The following is a 16,428-nucleotide window of genomic DNA, read 5'->3' as shown; positions in this document are numbered from 1 at the left end:
TAATTATATTTTATTGCAGGTTTTGCATGTAGTCTGCAAAATGTCTCACATGTACCAGTGGTCAATACATTCCGCATAAAATTTCATAATTAAGGTACCCTCTTAACTAAGTGAATGAAGCCCATATACGTAATGTCTGACTGACGATCTAGCTGCTCTTCAGGTATGAATCTCTACAGATACACTTACTTAGCACAACGGATGTCCTTTGGCTACTGAAACTTATGATCCCATAATCATCACCTAGATTATGCCTTCGTAAGAAAATTTTCCATCGTAACCGTGTATTCAATTATGGCTTTCAATATTTGATTGTTCATATCTGGTAATAGATCTTTCCCCCAAAACATTGTATCGGAATGACTGCTGGTATGAAATTCTCTAGGTAAACTTACCTTCTGGAATCTGAAAACAAATTATTAGAGAAATAGAAAACCTTCCTGTCCTCATGTCACTATGCGAGAAGTGGTTATCATCTAGTTAATAACTGAGCTGAAGTCACAAGATTATTACTTTTTATTCCTGTGCAGGGTGTTACTGCAAGTCTTATGGTTACTCACTGCTACCATCGTCGTGAGCTGGAAGGCGTATGTTATTTTCGTAACTGTTTCATAATGTTGGCTTTCCATGACTTACTGTTTCATTCAGTATTTCTGTCGGGTATATATTTGTCTGCTACTTGCCGCAGTGCATGGAGGAGGATTTTTTGCAGGACGTTTGATTGTAATTTATTTTCTCTTTAGTTATTGCTATCAATTTCTCTCATTCCTTTTGAGCTTAATAGCTGTAGGCGTATTCACCTGATTGAGAAGAGAGCCTAGCGACATAGCTTAAGTTAGAGGACGTTCCTTTCTTTGTTTTCCTGGGAGCCATGGGAGAATTTCCTTATGCCTGTCTGGCGGGAGTGGGTCTGTAGAGTGCTATACAGTATTTTCTACCACCTTCTGTTCAGAAAGAACCTGGGGGCAGCGTCGGCCCACTTTCCCAACCCCTCTGCTTAGTTTAGTGGTTCATGTCGGTCATAAGTTTCCTTTAATTTACGTTGAATGGTGACAAACTTTTTTTAACAGATTACCGGCTTCGGTCTTTAGTGACCATCATCAGATCTGTTTCGTAAGAACAAGGTCCTAATGTTCTGCAGCCATAGTGGCATCGTAAAATGTTAAATCCGGAATCAGCACCAGCATCGTCAAATACATATAAATAACATCACATGCACGTTATTTGCATGTATTTGACGATGCTGGTGCTGATTCCGGATTTAACATTTTACGATGCCACTATGGCTGCAGTGCATTCAGACTTTGTTTTTATGAAACAGATCTGATGATGAATGTTGATGGTGTTAGGACAGCAACCAGCCACAAATTTGCTTTCAGTTCCTTTATTTAAAGGTTACCGTTACGTTTCGAATCGTTGTGATTCATCCTCAGACGGTTTACATGCTTTCTTTATGACATGTGCTGTGTTTTTTACAGATTAATTGTCCTAAAATATAAATAATACATAATTATAAACACGCCACACACAGATGGTTGCGTTACAGAGTTTCGTTGCATGTGACTTACGTGAAACGTCGGTGTCGAGTGTCTGTTTTCATAAAATTCGTCCAGCAGATGTAAATGCATTCCCACTGCATTCTTATTGTTGCACACGTAAATTGTTCTCACTGAACACTTAAGATTTTTCACTGAGATGGTTTCTACCACGCACCACATGTTTTGATACATACAAAGATCTGAGGATGAATCACAACTATTCGAAACCGGTAATGATAGCCTTTGAATAAAGGAACTGAAAGTAAATTTGTGGCTGGTTGCTGTCCTAACACCATTAACATCTGTCTTCAAACAACAGCCACGGTCTCCATCATGTCATTATATGAGAAAATTGCAGATCTGATGATGGACATTAAAGACCGAATCCGGTAATTTGTTAACAAAAAGTTTGTGACCACTGACGTAAATTAAAGGAAACTTATTACATATACGGGTCACTGTTTTTTCGCGACATTTTCGCAGATTTTGAATCATTTTGGTCAGTTGTCACTCCTCTATAAAGAAGTGACTTGGTGAATATCCGTTAGAGAGACACCTAGACCAGTGCAGCCGGTGAGCATCCATGTCCTGTTGGAACGTGGAGTTGAACATTGTGTCGGGTTGATTTTTGCAAGACAGGTAGCAATCAAGCCAGTTGATATCAGGGTCATCAAGAGTAGGGAATGATTCGCGTGTAAAGTTAAATTATTCGGCGAGGAACTTAAAAACCTGTATTCAGGTCGTTGAATTTTCTTGTGCTTCTTCCCTTGGTCATGCCATTAGAGCGGTGATTAATTGATCCTCAGTTATAACTAGGTGGCTCAAGCAAAAATTTCGATTGTTCTGAATTCATTGTTGTGCGAATCTTGTGGATTTTCTTACCATAATATCTAACGCCACGTTGTCACTGACCATATCATCTATAACTGATCCCCTCCCCACTCCCCCCAGCGGAAGAGGACTCAGGGCCGTCAGTCTAACGAACATCAATAGTTATTGTGTTAAATAAATAATTTGCGGCTCCCCAGAGTTCATAGTAGTTTGGGATGACAGCTTTTCCCATCCTGTCAATCTCTGTCTGAATTCCCGCTGTGTGTGTTTCCTCGTATATCCAGTCGCAAGCAGATCATTATCCCAAGTAAATAGTGAGCCTTTTCGAACTGAATGAACGTGTAAAATTGACGGAATTCATCCCTCCCTTGTGTATGCGTAAGGGAATAAAGAAGCGTAACAATGTCTATGTTTTGCATATGTCCGACCTAGTACCAAACTTTGTAACAAATAACCGGCTACCTGAACGCTAATTGGTATATTAGCGGTCCAAAAAAGAAAAAAAAAAAAAAAAGGAAATGCATTCTGAATGAAAGTCACTATATGCTCGTAGCGTATCTTAGCGTTTCCGTTTGCTTGTTGTTTTGTTTTTCTTTTGCCATATAACCTTGAAATTGTTTCCCATTAACAATCCAGGATTCCAGACAACCCTTGCACGTGCAGTGAACGATTTATCCTCCCGACAGACGAGATACGGCAGGTGAAGCCGCATCCTTTAATAGAATTCCCCCTAGTTTTCGTGACAAAAATGCTCACAACTGGCCAATTAATGACAGAGTATGGTACAAATAGGCTCACTCTAACGTCATTAGGGCTAAGGACAAAAACAGCATACCACCTTTTCATGGAGCGATTCTGACTGGTTTGTATCAGGGAATGTAGAACCGCACCGTAGGTCAAAATTAGGGCACCCCCCTTTCAAAGAATATTTAATTTGATGAAACTCGTGAAATGACCGAAGTTCAATTAAAGATAGGGGTTTATGTTTTGTTATATGATAATTATACGGACACATATTTTTCGTAGAGAGAATAAGATAAGTATTACATAAACCACGTGGCCCGCACGCCACTATCATACAAAGATCTGCTCCTCAGGAAAGTTGTGAAAAATAAAAAGAGTAAAAAGCCTTTGGTGATAGAAATATCGGTTTGCTAAACTCGGTTATGATCCATTACAGCATATAAACAAAACGGAAACTGCCCAACATTAATCGTAATCACGAACACCAGTCTGCTTTAGTAACCACGGAAGTTTTCGTTTCCAATATGGCTCACCCAGTTTATAAACACAGGAAACATTCCTTTGCCTCCAGAGTAGACGAATAGCGAAAAGTTGGATATAATTTCCGGTATCTCTTCATGAATATAAACCAAAGGTTGCTTTCATATATCGCTCTACATCTCTCTCAGTGTCATTCAACACAGACACGTGCTTTAGAGTACACAAGCAAAGGCTTGGCTTCGCTTCAGACTTATGTCATCTGTAAATGCACCCTCTATCTCCACTGGCTGAGCCCACTCTCGGAGTAGCGATGTTAGCCAAGATGAAGTAGTGTAGCAGAATCGGCAGCGGCTATACGGAAATTCGGTCAGTGGGCGCATATATCATAGCAAAGATTGTTGCTCACGTGTGGAAGACACGTGGATAATAATTTTGGGAAACTGACAAATAATTACAGACCACTTTCATTAGAAGCGCTTGGAATTCGAGAGGAGACTTAGAATTTTTCCGAAGAGTAATTAGCAGAACACATTTCAAGCTGGTCGTTTAAACTATTCTATTAAGTAGACAGTCGATCAACACTCAACGAAATATGATACAAGTTAACATAGCTCATAAATCGTAGCATTAAAAATAGGCTTTAGGGCACATAACATATAGTCCTGTTAATCAATAATGTTGTAATACATCAGTCCTCTGGATGTTTGTAAAACGTTCAGTTATATTTCTTTATAAAACCAATGTTAAAGTACTACGGTGGTCAAAACATTTTCACATTAGAAATTGAGTTATTAATACAAAATTCTTATTGAGTAAAAGTGGGTGCGCCCTTGGACATCAGCCATTTAAGATCACACACGTCTGTTAGCATGTAACTAAGTTCAATTCAACAAATAGATGTTGTCTTCGCACAAGCTGTGACCATGATGTGATTGGAATGGTTACATACTAACGAAAAAATAATCTAAAACTATCAGTCTGAAAATATATTGGAAAATATCTCAAATTTTCAACACAGATATGTGTTCACTAAGCTAATTGAAAAAAATGTATAAAAATATTTTAAAATATGGTCTCTGTATGGCACTGAGGAATATACAAGTGCCTGTGAGTATCCTTGAATAATGCACAAAAATGTGTGTAATGGAGATATCGTAGCAAATTATTTCTTTTACTGGCAGTAAGTTTTGAATGTACGGCCTCAAAACTAATACCACGCACTGATATTTTCCTTAAATTAGGTATTTCTGGACCTTATTTCTTTGAATGATTAGAAATTATAATCACACAGAGAACAGACAAATTATGGCAACATGTTCTGTATAAAAGTAAATGAAAACGTATAACGTACAAAAATCATTAAGCTGACAGAACTCATCCCAGGATAAAACAATACAATTATGGCTTCTGCGTACTTATGAGAGGTTGAATAGAATTACATTACTATAACAAAGGGCTATGTTAGTTACACTTATCCTCTTGAAGACTTGCAGGAAGTACTAACAGTCTACAGAATCCTTTTTTATACGCCCCCACAAAATCAAATAAGTGGTTACTAACGTGAGATAGTGAAGCACAAATGACAGTGTATAACACATTAAAAATGTATTTTCGATTAAATCTAATAAGATAAAACGCTGATCTTCATTTTTCTTATTAACATACTACTTCAGCAAAACAAATGCCATACAATAGATTCTGATTTTATCCAAAAGTACAAATGAGGTCCTGATAAACTTGTTCAGTGGACTAATTATGCTCACATAGAGCACTATGTAGCACATAGCGAATTTGTTTTTTAATGAAATAGTTTACATAACTGATTACCGACTTACTGTGAGTGTTCATAGCGGTAAAAAATTGTTCTTTGGATTATTTACTGTGAGGAGATGAAGTTATAATTGTGGTATTAAACAATAGTTCATCGTGGTTTGCAACACATAGAGGGCAACAGAATGAACTATCAGATATATGAGCTGCATTGCTAGGGTTCCAAGCAGAAGATGCGCATTGTTCCTGCTCCACAATTTTCACCATTTTCATTCAGAGAAACTGGCGCTTCGGTTTTAATTTTCGGCAGTGTAGAATCGGCGAAAGGATCACCTAAGTAAAAAATAAGTAGAATTCGCATTTTCATTTAGATATATAAGACTAATTCACAATTTTCCTTTGTGTGACATAACATGTGTCAGATCAGTGTGCCAGTTCTAAATGATATGTTATAATATTGCACTGTTGGTGTCACTTCTGCATAATATTCAATTCTTGTGTGTGTTGTAACATATTGCGTAATTTATGTACATTTTTGTGAATTATTGGAAGTTACCATTGTTTGTGCATGGCTATTTGTAGTAAATCAGCGTTTGTGATTTAGTTACTGTAGCACATATTACAACTTATATCTCGTTTTACATACAGTTTTCCTTTCAGAAGGGGTTGTATTGTTTGATCTACATTTATACTAAACTGAAGCTATTTTATATTTTGTTAATAACAATAACCTCAAAAACTTTAGGAAACGTAATTTTTACCACAGTTTATTTATGATGCCTTATTATAAATATTGTATAGTGAATTAACTGCTTGAGTTTTATAGGGAATTAGTAATATTTCAGCTTAACAGATTACAGGAAAATTATCACACTTAGTTTACAGTTATTTGTTTACTATGGTATAAAACATTGCAACAGTCACAATGCAACCCCTTGTGAAAGCAATTGTTGAACAGAGGATGAGTTAGTTGACTTTCGTAAGCAGCTGGAAATCGCAGTGACCATAGTCAAACGATTGGGAGCCGCTGCGAATCTGTGTGTTAGGAAAGCTCCAGAAAATCAGGCACTATAAGTACCACAGGTAACTCAAGTACTGTTTTTTCCTGAAGAAGTATGGGATCTGACCCTACTTGACTGTAAGTGGAGTGTCAGTGGTGGGGCTGGGCGTCCTGCACAGGGGATCTGGGGTCCACGGACAAGTCATGGTGTTATAATAATCTCACTAACCAGCAAGTTCGAGGTGCTCTCTGTCACTAAAACTTGTACTGAGCCGCTGAGCCAATGAGACCCACTTCACCTGTTGGGAAACATATTATGTCCTGTGTCAAGAGGAGGCAACTCAAAATCTTGGTGCGTGTTGGTACTCTTTAGACAAACCACAGTAAGGACCAGAAGCAAGACTCAGTGTATCAGCCTGGAAGCCTCATTAAACGTGTTGAAGAGGCTATGCCGGCACCCATTGAGAAAACAAGGTGCAAACATGCACAGATTGTGGTACACGTTGGAACAAACGATGGATGTTATCTCGGCTTTGAGGTAATACTTGGATCTTTTAGACACTAGCAAAGAAGGTTGGGAAGGCCAGCCTTGCACATGGAGTTTTAACGAAGATCACAACTTGCAGATTTTGCCTTTTTTTTATAACTGTTCCAAGTGGGAAAACTTTTCATCAATTAAATTAGTTACTTGCTTATCTTTTCTTTATAGCTATGTGGCCATTTCGTCTTTTGTCACTGAGTGGTGACGCTGTAACTGTTCTGATGTTATTCTTTCATAATATTTATTGATATTTTCTGTCTTGTCTGGACTTTAGCATTAGCGATAGATAACTGTTCCTGCGTACGAGACGTTTCTTCTTGCTTATGCGAAATCTGTTCAATTTTAGTTAACATATCTGTCTGCGCTTCGCACGTTCTTTCCTGTGACTGAGAAATTTCTTCCTGAGTGCGAAGAATTAGTTCAGTTCTAGTTAGTAATTCCATTTTCGTCTTGGCTTAGGTGTTCAAAACAGTTTTCATGCAATAGTTCCAAGTTTCGAGTTTCCTCAACATTCGTTAACTTTTTCAGCGTCAGTCTGTTCTTGCACTGGATTTACATCTGCCTGATAGTGCACCTTCAATTCCACAATTCCATTTCTTAAAAATCTGTTATTAATTAAATGCAAAACTACTAAAGCAATACTAGGGATAAAGAAGCGTCTCCTGTTAAAAATGTCACCTAATGATTGCCAATAAACATGAAACAGTTTCAGAGCGCTTCGCCTTTTAGAAGCTACTCTCTGATTCACACTTAAGCGGCTGGTAGAGTGTTCATCGAACCAGTTATCGAACCACCTTCATACTCGCCCTGCTTCTCTAGCGTTCCGCTCTCGAACACCGTATGGACGAAATGAAGACTTAAATATTTGCGTTTGATGATCATTTCTTCCTATGTAAGTTGGCGTCCATAACATATTTTCGCAGTCACAGGACAAAGCTTATGGTTCAAATAGCTCTGAGCACTATGGGACTCAACTGCTGAGGTCATTAGTCCCCTAGAACTTAGAACTAGTTAAACCTAACTAACCTAAGGACACCACAAACATCCATGCCCGAGGCAGGAGTCGAACCTGCGACCGTAGCTGTCTTGCGGTTCCAGACTGCAGCGCCTTTAACCGCACGTCCACTTCGGCCGGCCAAAGCTTATGACTGAAAAGATCTCGCCGTAACGAAAAACGCCACATCAACTTGCTTATCATGTCCGTGATAATCTCTCCCCTCACGACAGTACAATACAAGCTGCCCTTCACTGGACTTTTTCGATGTCCTCCGTCAATCCTTTCTTTCATACCACACCGTAATACTCTTGCGAATGGCGGACAAGCGTAGTGTACGCAGTCTCTTTACCCGACCTATTGCGTCTTCTAAGTGTTCTGTCAAACTGCAGTCTTTGGTTTGCCTTCCCCACATCATCATCTATGTAATCGTTCCAGTTTAAGTTGTTCTTCATTGTAATCCCTTTGTATTTAACTGCACTGACAACCTTTGAATTTGTCTGGTTTATCGTGTAACCGAAATGAAACGAATTTCCAGTAGTGCTCATGTGGACGACCTCATCCTTTTCATTATTTACAGTGGATTTCCGCATGTTGTGCCATACAGACACGAAAGCTAGACGACAGACTAACGTCAACAGTATAATGCTTACATTATTTAGTTTGGATCCTCAACGATCAACTACTGAGCATAATTTACGTACACTCACATTAAAAGTAGCAATGGATACTACAAGTTCCCTGTTCAACACCGTGCACTGAACAATGTGCACCGAAGCACTTATACCTGGCCGGCCGAAGTGGCCGTGCGGTTAAAGGCGCTGCAGTCTGGAACCGCAAGACCGCTACGGTCGCAGGTTCGAATCCTGCCTCGGGCATGGATGTTTGTGATGTCCTTAGGTTAGTTAGGTTTAACTAGTTCTAAGTTCTAGGGGACTAATGACCTCAGAAGTTGAGTCCCATAGTGCTCAGAGCCATTTGAACTTATACCTGTACCAGCGTAGTAGTTTGTCATCACATCCAGCCCCAGTTCCAAAACATTTTTCCATGAGAGCGATATATCATTTGACGTACCTCGCATCCTCCCTGCCGCCTTTCTTCACGAGGTAGATAATCGAGACTGGCCAACGGCCTAGCCGCAGTTGTAACATCGGTTCCCGTCAGATCGACGAAAGTAAGTACTGTCGGGCTTGACTAACACTTGGACGGATGACAAGCGGGGTGCGCTCAGCCCTTGCGAGGCAAATAAAAGAGCTAATTAACTGAGAAGTAGCGGCTCCGGTCTCGTAGACTGACATATGGCAGGGAAAGCCGTGTGCTGACCACACGCCCCTCCACGCAGCATCCAATGACGCTTCTAGTCTGAGGTTGACACGACGGTCGGCCAGTACCGTTAAGATCTTCCGAGACCTCTTTGAACGGGCATAGTGGAGATGGTCGATACTACAGTATTCGTCTTTCTTTAAAGCTCTTATCATTTTCGTTCCTCTTATTAAAAATCTGCCTGCTGATTGTAACAACAAAGAGTTGTTGTTGTGGTCTTCAGTCCAGAGACTGGTTTGATGCAGCTCTCCATGCTACTCTATCCTGTGCAAGCTTCTTCATCTCCCAGTACCTACTGCAACCTACATCCTTCTGAATCTGCTTAGTGTATTCATCTCTTGGTCTCCCTCTACGATTTTTACCCTCCACGCTGCCCTCCAATACTAAATTGGTGATCCCTTGATGCCTCAGAACATGTCCTACCAACCGATCCCTTCGTCTGGTCAAGCTGTGCCACAAAGTTCTCTTCTCCCCAATCCTATTCAATACTTCCTCATTAGTTATGTGATCTACCCATCTAATCTTCAGCATTCTTCTGTAGCACCACATTTCGAAAGCTTCTATTCTCTTCTTGTCCAAACTATTTATCGTCCATGTTTCACTTCCATACATGGCTACACTCCATACAAATACTTTCAGAAATGACTTCCTGACACTTAAATCTATACTCGATGTTAACAAATTTCTCTTCTTCAGAAACGCTTTCCTTGCCATTGCCAGTCTACATTTTATATCCTCTCTACTTCGACCATCATCAGTTATTTTGCTCCCCAAATAGCAAAACTTCTTTACTACTTTAAGTGTCTCATTTCCTAATCTAATTCCCTCAGTATCACCCGACTTAATTCGACTACATTCCATTATCCTAGTTTTGCTTTTGTTGATGTTCATCTTATATCCTCCTCTGAAGACACTGTCCATTCCGTTCAACTGCTCTTCCAAGTCCTTTGCTGTCTCTGACAGAATTACAATGTCATCGGCGAACCCTAAAGTTTTTATTTCTTCTCCATGGATTTTAATACCTACTCCGAATTTTTCTTTTGTTTCCTTTACTGCTTGCTCAATATACAGATTGAATAACATCGGGGAGAGGCTACAACCCTGTCTTACTCCCTTCCCAACAACTGCTTCCCTTTCATGTCCATCGACTCTTATAACTGCCATCTGGTTTCTGTACAAATTGTAAAAAGCCTTTCGCTCCCTGTATTTTATCCCTGCCACCTTTAGAATTTGAAAGAGAGTATTCCAGTCAACATTGTCAAAAGCTTTCTCTAAGTCTACAAATGCTAGAAACGTAGATTTGCCTTTCCTTAATCTTTCTTCTAAGATAAGTCGTAAGGTCAGTATTGCCTCACGTTTTCCAGTATTTCTACGGAATCCAAACTGATCTTCCCCGAGGTCAGCTTCTACCAGTTTTTCCATTCATCTGTAAAGAATTCGTGTTAGTATTTTGCAGCTGTGGCTTATTAAACTGATTGTAAGAGTTATACCAATAGAATTAAATTATTCATATAAAATTAGTAGTTAAAAAAAAGAAACTAAGTTTCACAATAAGTAAATAAAGAAGCTGTTAGATGCTGTTTAACTGGTTAGACCTTTTAGCGGCACGTACAGTGTTTCTGCTGAGAGGAGTGACATTATTACAAAATTTTCTGCTGGTTGTAGCGGGGGTCATGAAAAGACTTCCATCAGCTTAGCTTTCTTTCAGACAAATTTCAATCGGTTAGTTCGTCAGTATGAGCACTGTAAAAATACAGAGTAACTTCACAAAAGTGATGGAGAAGTGGGCCATGAACAATTCACTTTATAGCAAAAATCAATAACACTCTACTTGCCCAGTTAAACAGTTCAGATGGCTCTGAGCACTATGGGACTTAACATCTGAGGTCATCAGTCTCCTAGAACTTAGAACTACTTAAACCTAACTATCCTAAGGACATCACACACATCCATGCCCGAGGCAGGATTCGAACCTGTGACCGTAGCGGTCGCGCAGTTCCAGACTGAAGCGCCTAGAACCGCTTGGCCATCACAGCCGCCAGTTAAACAGTGAGCAGCGGTCTGGAACGTGGGATCATATGCTGCTCTCCATTGTTTCGATATCATTGGCGGCTGCACAGTGGTTATGGTGAGGAGGGATACGCCACAGCTGGCTGGGCGCCTGATACAGTGACCGTAAATACTTGACTCCTCATCGCGGAGCTCCTCGGCTGAACCGCTACATAACTTGCTATTAAGAGCAGTTGCAATTTATTAGTCATAATGCTCTCAGGCTAATAATACACAAGGTGTATCTAATTAATGACGCAAACGCATTCAGTTGAAAGTACACGATAGGAGAAACAACAAAATCCCAGTTGAAATGGGCAATAAAACGCATTCCTTAAGAGCTATGGGGACATCTTCATATCTACTCTAAGGCAAGCACTTGGCTTTCAATATTTTAGGAGCAGATGGTATGAGTAGAAGAAATGTGTTTCACAGTAGCGAAGATGAAGAAGTCGTGATAGTTCTTAAATTGTTCGCTTTAGAGCCCATGTTTACTGAGATATTTTGCTTCTAGTGTCGCGTGCTTTCAACTGTATGCGTTTACGTCGTTAATTATGACACACTCTGTACAGTGAGGAGAAGTCACTTAAAGTCATAAATTCGATAATTTCCCTCTGTACCTGAACGGCAGCTTTCGCGCTTTTCATGCAGTGTTCCTGGGTTCGATTACTGGTAACAACATGCATTTCAGTTTAAACTCTCACTCCCCCTCATTGAAGTTGTGCCAGATACACCAAGATGTGAGCGACACGAATTATTTTTATTCATAGACATAATAAGGCAAAATTTCTTTTTGTATGTACGAGTTGGGTCGCAATTATTAATTGCGAAAAGTGGGACATATGAAAACGTAGGAAAACAGAGCCCAAATAGAAGGGGTGTAAATGGAAAAGTTGACATGCCGAATACATATGTAAGGACAATATTTAGCACCTAAGTTCATGTCGGCAAGTACTGAGACATTCACAATTATCTCACACCGGTTCGTTTTATTGGAGATTGTTTGCTTCTTTTACCGTATACTTCCGCCCGTGTCAGTTTCCACTAGTGAATGTGATACACCCTGTGTACGAATTCCGCACTTGGATGACTTTAGCGCCCCTCTTATCTCGCTCTCCCCCGCGCCAGGCGACCGCTTAGCCTTAAGCCGACACTCGTCATATCTGCGACCTCTGCCACAGATCGCGCAAACTTCTTACCTCGAGATTCTGCGATCAGAGGTGGACGTTCAGCTACTCTTTCGTGGCTTCGTCGTCGTCCAGCCACTAGCTCCTGACGGTAGCACGCCAATAGTCGTCCAGCTTCGCTTTCCCGAGATGCTCGTCCCTAGTGCCAGGCCATAACATTATGCCGTAGCCAAAGCCACTCGTGTCAGTAGATTTCCCAGTTTGCGGAGCGTGTTGTCGCTATTACTTCTTCGCCACCGCTCCGGTTATATACTTCCCTCACTACTGTTAAGCTCCTTCGAATTTTACATATACGACGAACGTTGAAGAAATAATGAAACACATTTTTTGCCGGCGTCTGTGGCCGAGCGGTTCTAGGCGCTTCAGTGCGGAACCGCGCTGCTGTTACGGTCGCAGGTTCGAATCCTGCCTCGGGCATGGATGTGTGTGATGTCCTTAGGCTAGTTAGGATTAATTAGTTCTAGTTGAGGTTCGCCGATGACATTATAATTCTGTCAGAGACAGCAAAGGACTTGGAAGAGCAGTTGAACGGAATGGACAGTGTCTTCAAAGGAGGATATAAGGTGAACATCAACAAAAGCAAAACGAGGATAATGGAATGTAGTCGAATTAAGTCGGGTGTTGCTGAGGGAATTAGATTAGGAAATGAGACACTTAAAGTAGTAAAGGAGTTTTGCTATTTGGGGACCAAAATAACTGATGATGGTCGAAGTAGAGAGGATACAAAATGTAGACTGGCACTGGCAAGGAAAGCGTTTCAGAAGAGGAGAAATTTATTAACATCAAGTATTGATTTAAGTGTCAGGAAGTCGTTTCTGAAAATATTTGTATGGAGTGTAGCCATGTATGCAAGTGAAACATGGACAATAAATAGTTTGGACAAGAAGAGAATAGAAGCTTTCGAAATGTGGTGCTACAGAAGAATGCTGAAGATTAGATGGGTAGATCACATAACTAATGAGGAGGTATTGAATAGGATTGGGGAGAAGAGGAGTTTGTGGCACAACTTGACCAGAAGAAGGGACCGGTTGGTAGGACATGTTCTGAGGCATCAAGGGATTACAAATTTAGCATTGGAGGGCAGCGTGGAGGGTAAAAATCGTAGAGGGAGACCAAGAGATGAATACACTAAGCAGATTCAGAAGGGTGTAGGTTGCAGTAAGTACTGGGAGATGAAGAAGCTTGCACAGGATAGAGTAGCATGGAGAGCTGCATCAAACCAGTCTCAGGAATGAAGACAACAACAACAACAACAACAAGTCTAGGGGACTGATGACCTCAGATGTTAAGTCCCATAGTGCTGAGAGATTGAACCACTTGAACACATTTTTTCCCGCCAATTTCGGTGGAAAAAATCGGTGTTTGCTGTGGGACTTCGTGAAATTTTCTCGCTACAAACCCTATAGTTTCGTGAAGTCTCGGTTGGGGGCGGGGCTAAACGTAGTCTTCAAATTGGCGTCTGTAATGGGGATGCGTTCAAAGCAGGGTGCCGAGTCTCTATTGGCGGAAAACCAGAGCGTAGCAGATATCCATAGGCGCTTGCAGAATGTCTACGGGGATGTGGCAGTGAACACAAAAGCACGGTGTGTCGTTGAGATAGGGGTCCGTCATCATCACTACGAGATCGTGCAAACCTCTCCGATCTCCTGAGTGCCTGCTGGCCGCACACAGCTGCGACTCTTACAATGCTGGAACGTGCGGACACTCTCATTCGACGTGATCGACGGATCACAACCAAACACCTCACTGCTCATCTGACATCTCTGCTGGTACTGTTGACACACTCATCCACCAATTAGTGTGTGCCCCCTGGGTTCCTCGCCGTCTAACAAAGGAACATAAGGATCAATGGAGGTCCATTTGTGCAGAATTACTTCCGCGTTGCGAGGCTCATCGTGGCAAATTTTCTTTTTCTAAAATCGTCACAGGCCATGAAACATGAGTTCATCACTTCGGACCGGAAACAAAACGGCAAGCCATGGAGTGTCACAACGCCATCTCTACTCCGAAGAAAAAGTTCAAATCCAAGCCTACCCTCAGCCGGTAAAGTCATGGCGGCAGTCTTCTCGACTGTGAAAGGGTCATTTGATTTTCTTCCTCATAGTGCGACGGTCAACTCTGAAGTCTATTCTCCTAGCCTCAGGAAACTGAAGTAACTACTTCAGCGTGTTCGAAAGCACACAAATGGAAACGAAATTCTCCTTCTCCATGACAACACATGGCCTCACACTAGTCTGCGCTCCAAACGCTAGCTCTCAAGACGTTATTGAATTGTTTTTCTTCGTCCACTCTACAGCTCGGATCTCGCACGTTCCGGTTTTCATCTGTTTGGCAAAATGGAGTATGCACTCAGTGGGGAGCAATACTTAGAAGATAGGGAGACTATCAACGCAGCAAGGTGTTGGCTCCGACGTCGACCAGGGAAGCGGCACCGTGTGGGGATTTGGGCCCCAGCAATAAGGTAAGGCCATCGCACTGAAGCAAGATTATGTTGAAAAATACGGTTTTATAGCCAAAAGAGTGGGTAATACTGCTGTCTATTGGAATCCAATACAAAACCAACCTGGTTTCAGAAAAGATGTGTTGCATTATTTATTGAACACCCTCATACTGTTTATGCAGCTGTTCGGCGATCGGACTTGCAAGGGAGGCGACTTTCGACAGTTCACGCTCGACACAGAAATAAACCGCCTGTCTATTTGTTTGTGACATGTCTGTAATTAATGGACATCAGCTTGGTGATTACACATGATAAATATTTGTTATACACTGAAGCGTTAAGGAAACTTGTTTAGGTATGCCTATTCAAATACAGAGATCGTGGCAGAGATACAGCCAGAACACGGCGCTGCGGTCGGCAACGTCTGTTTAAGACAATAAGTGCTGGCGCAGCTGTTAGATCGATTACTGCTGCTACAATGGCACGTTACGAAGATTTAAGTGAGTTTGAACGTGGTGTTATAGTCCTTGCACGAGCGATGGCACACAGTATCTCCAAGCTAGCGATGATGTATGGATTTTCCCGTACGACCACTTCACGAGTGTACTGTGAATATCAGGAGTCTGGTAGAACATTAGACGTCCAACATCGCTGCGGACGGGAAAACATCCAGCAAGAGCGGGACCAACGACGACTGAAGAGAATCGTTCAACGTGACAGAAGTGCAAATTGCTGCAGATTTCAATGCTGGACCATTAAGAAGAGTCAGCGGGCGAACCGTTCAACGAAACATCATCGATATGGTCTTTCGGAGCCGAAGGCCCACTCGCGTACCCTTGATGACTGCATGACACAAAACTTTACGCCTCGCCTAGGCCCGTCAGCATAGACATTGTTGATGACTGGAACATTTTACCTGGTGGAACGAGTAGCGTTTAAAACTGTATCGAGCGGACGGACGTGTACCGGTATGGAAGAATCAGCAATGGTCAACGACATGAGGATGCAGAAGGCAATGGAAACCACTGCATTAAAGACACGTAACGTGTATCCACAGGACATGTGGCCTGTAATTGAAGAAGTGTCATGATGATCTCTCCATTGGCAAAAGATTACGGAATAGTCCCTCATTCGGATCTCCGGGAGGGGACTGCCAAGGGGGAGGTTACCATGAGAAAAAAGATTGAATAATCAACGAAAGGATAACGTTCTACGAGTCGGGGCGTGGAATGTCAGAAGCTTGAACGTGGTAGGGAAACTAGAAAATCTGAAAAGGGAAATGCAAAGGCTCAATCTAGATATAGTAGGGGTCAGTGAAGTGAAGTGGAAGGAAGACAAGGATTTCTGGTCAGATGAGTATCGGGTAATATCAACAGCAGCAGAAAATGGTATAACAGGTGTAGGATTCGTTATGAATAGGAAGGTAGGGCAGAGGGTGTGTTACTGTGAACAGTTCAGTGACCGGGTTGTTCTAATCAGAATCGACAGCAGACCAACACCGACAACGATAGTACAGGTATACATGCCGACG

This window comes from Schistocerca americana, chromosome 1, assembly GCF_021461395.2.
Source record: "Schistocerca americana isolate TAMUIC-IGC-003095 chromosome 1, iqSchAmer2.1, whole genome shotgun sequence".
Classification (NCBI taxonomy): domain Eukaryota; kingdom Metazoa; phylum Arthropoda; class Insecta; order Orthoptera; family Acrididae; genus Schistocerca; species Schistocerca americana.
The sequence above is the reverse complement of the archived record's forward strand: the minus strand, read 5'-3'. Positions refer to the sequence as shown.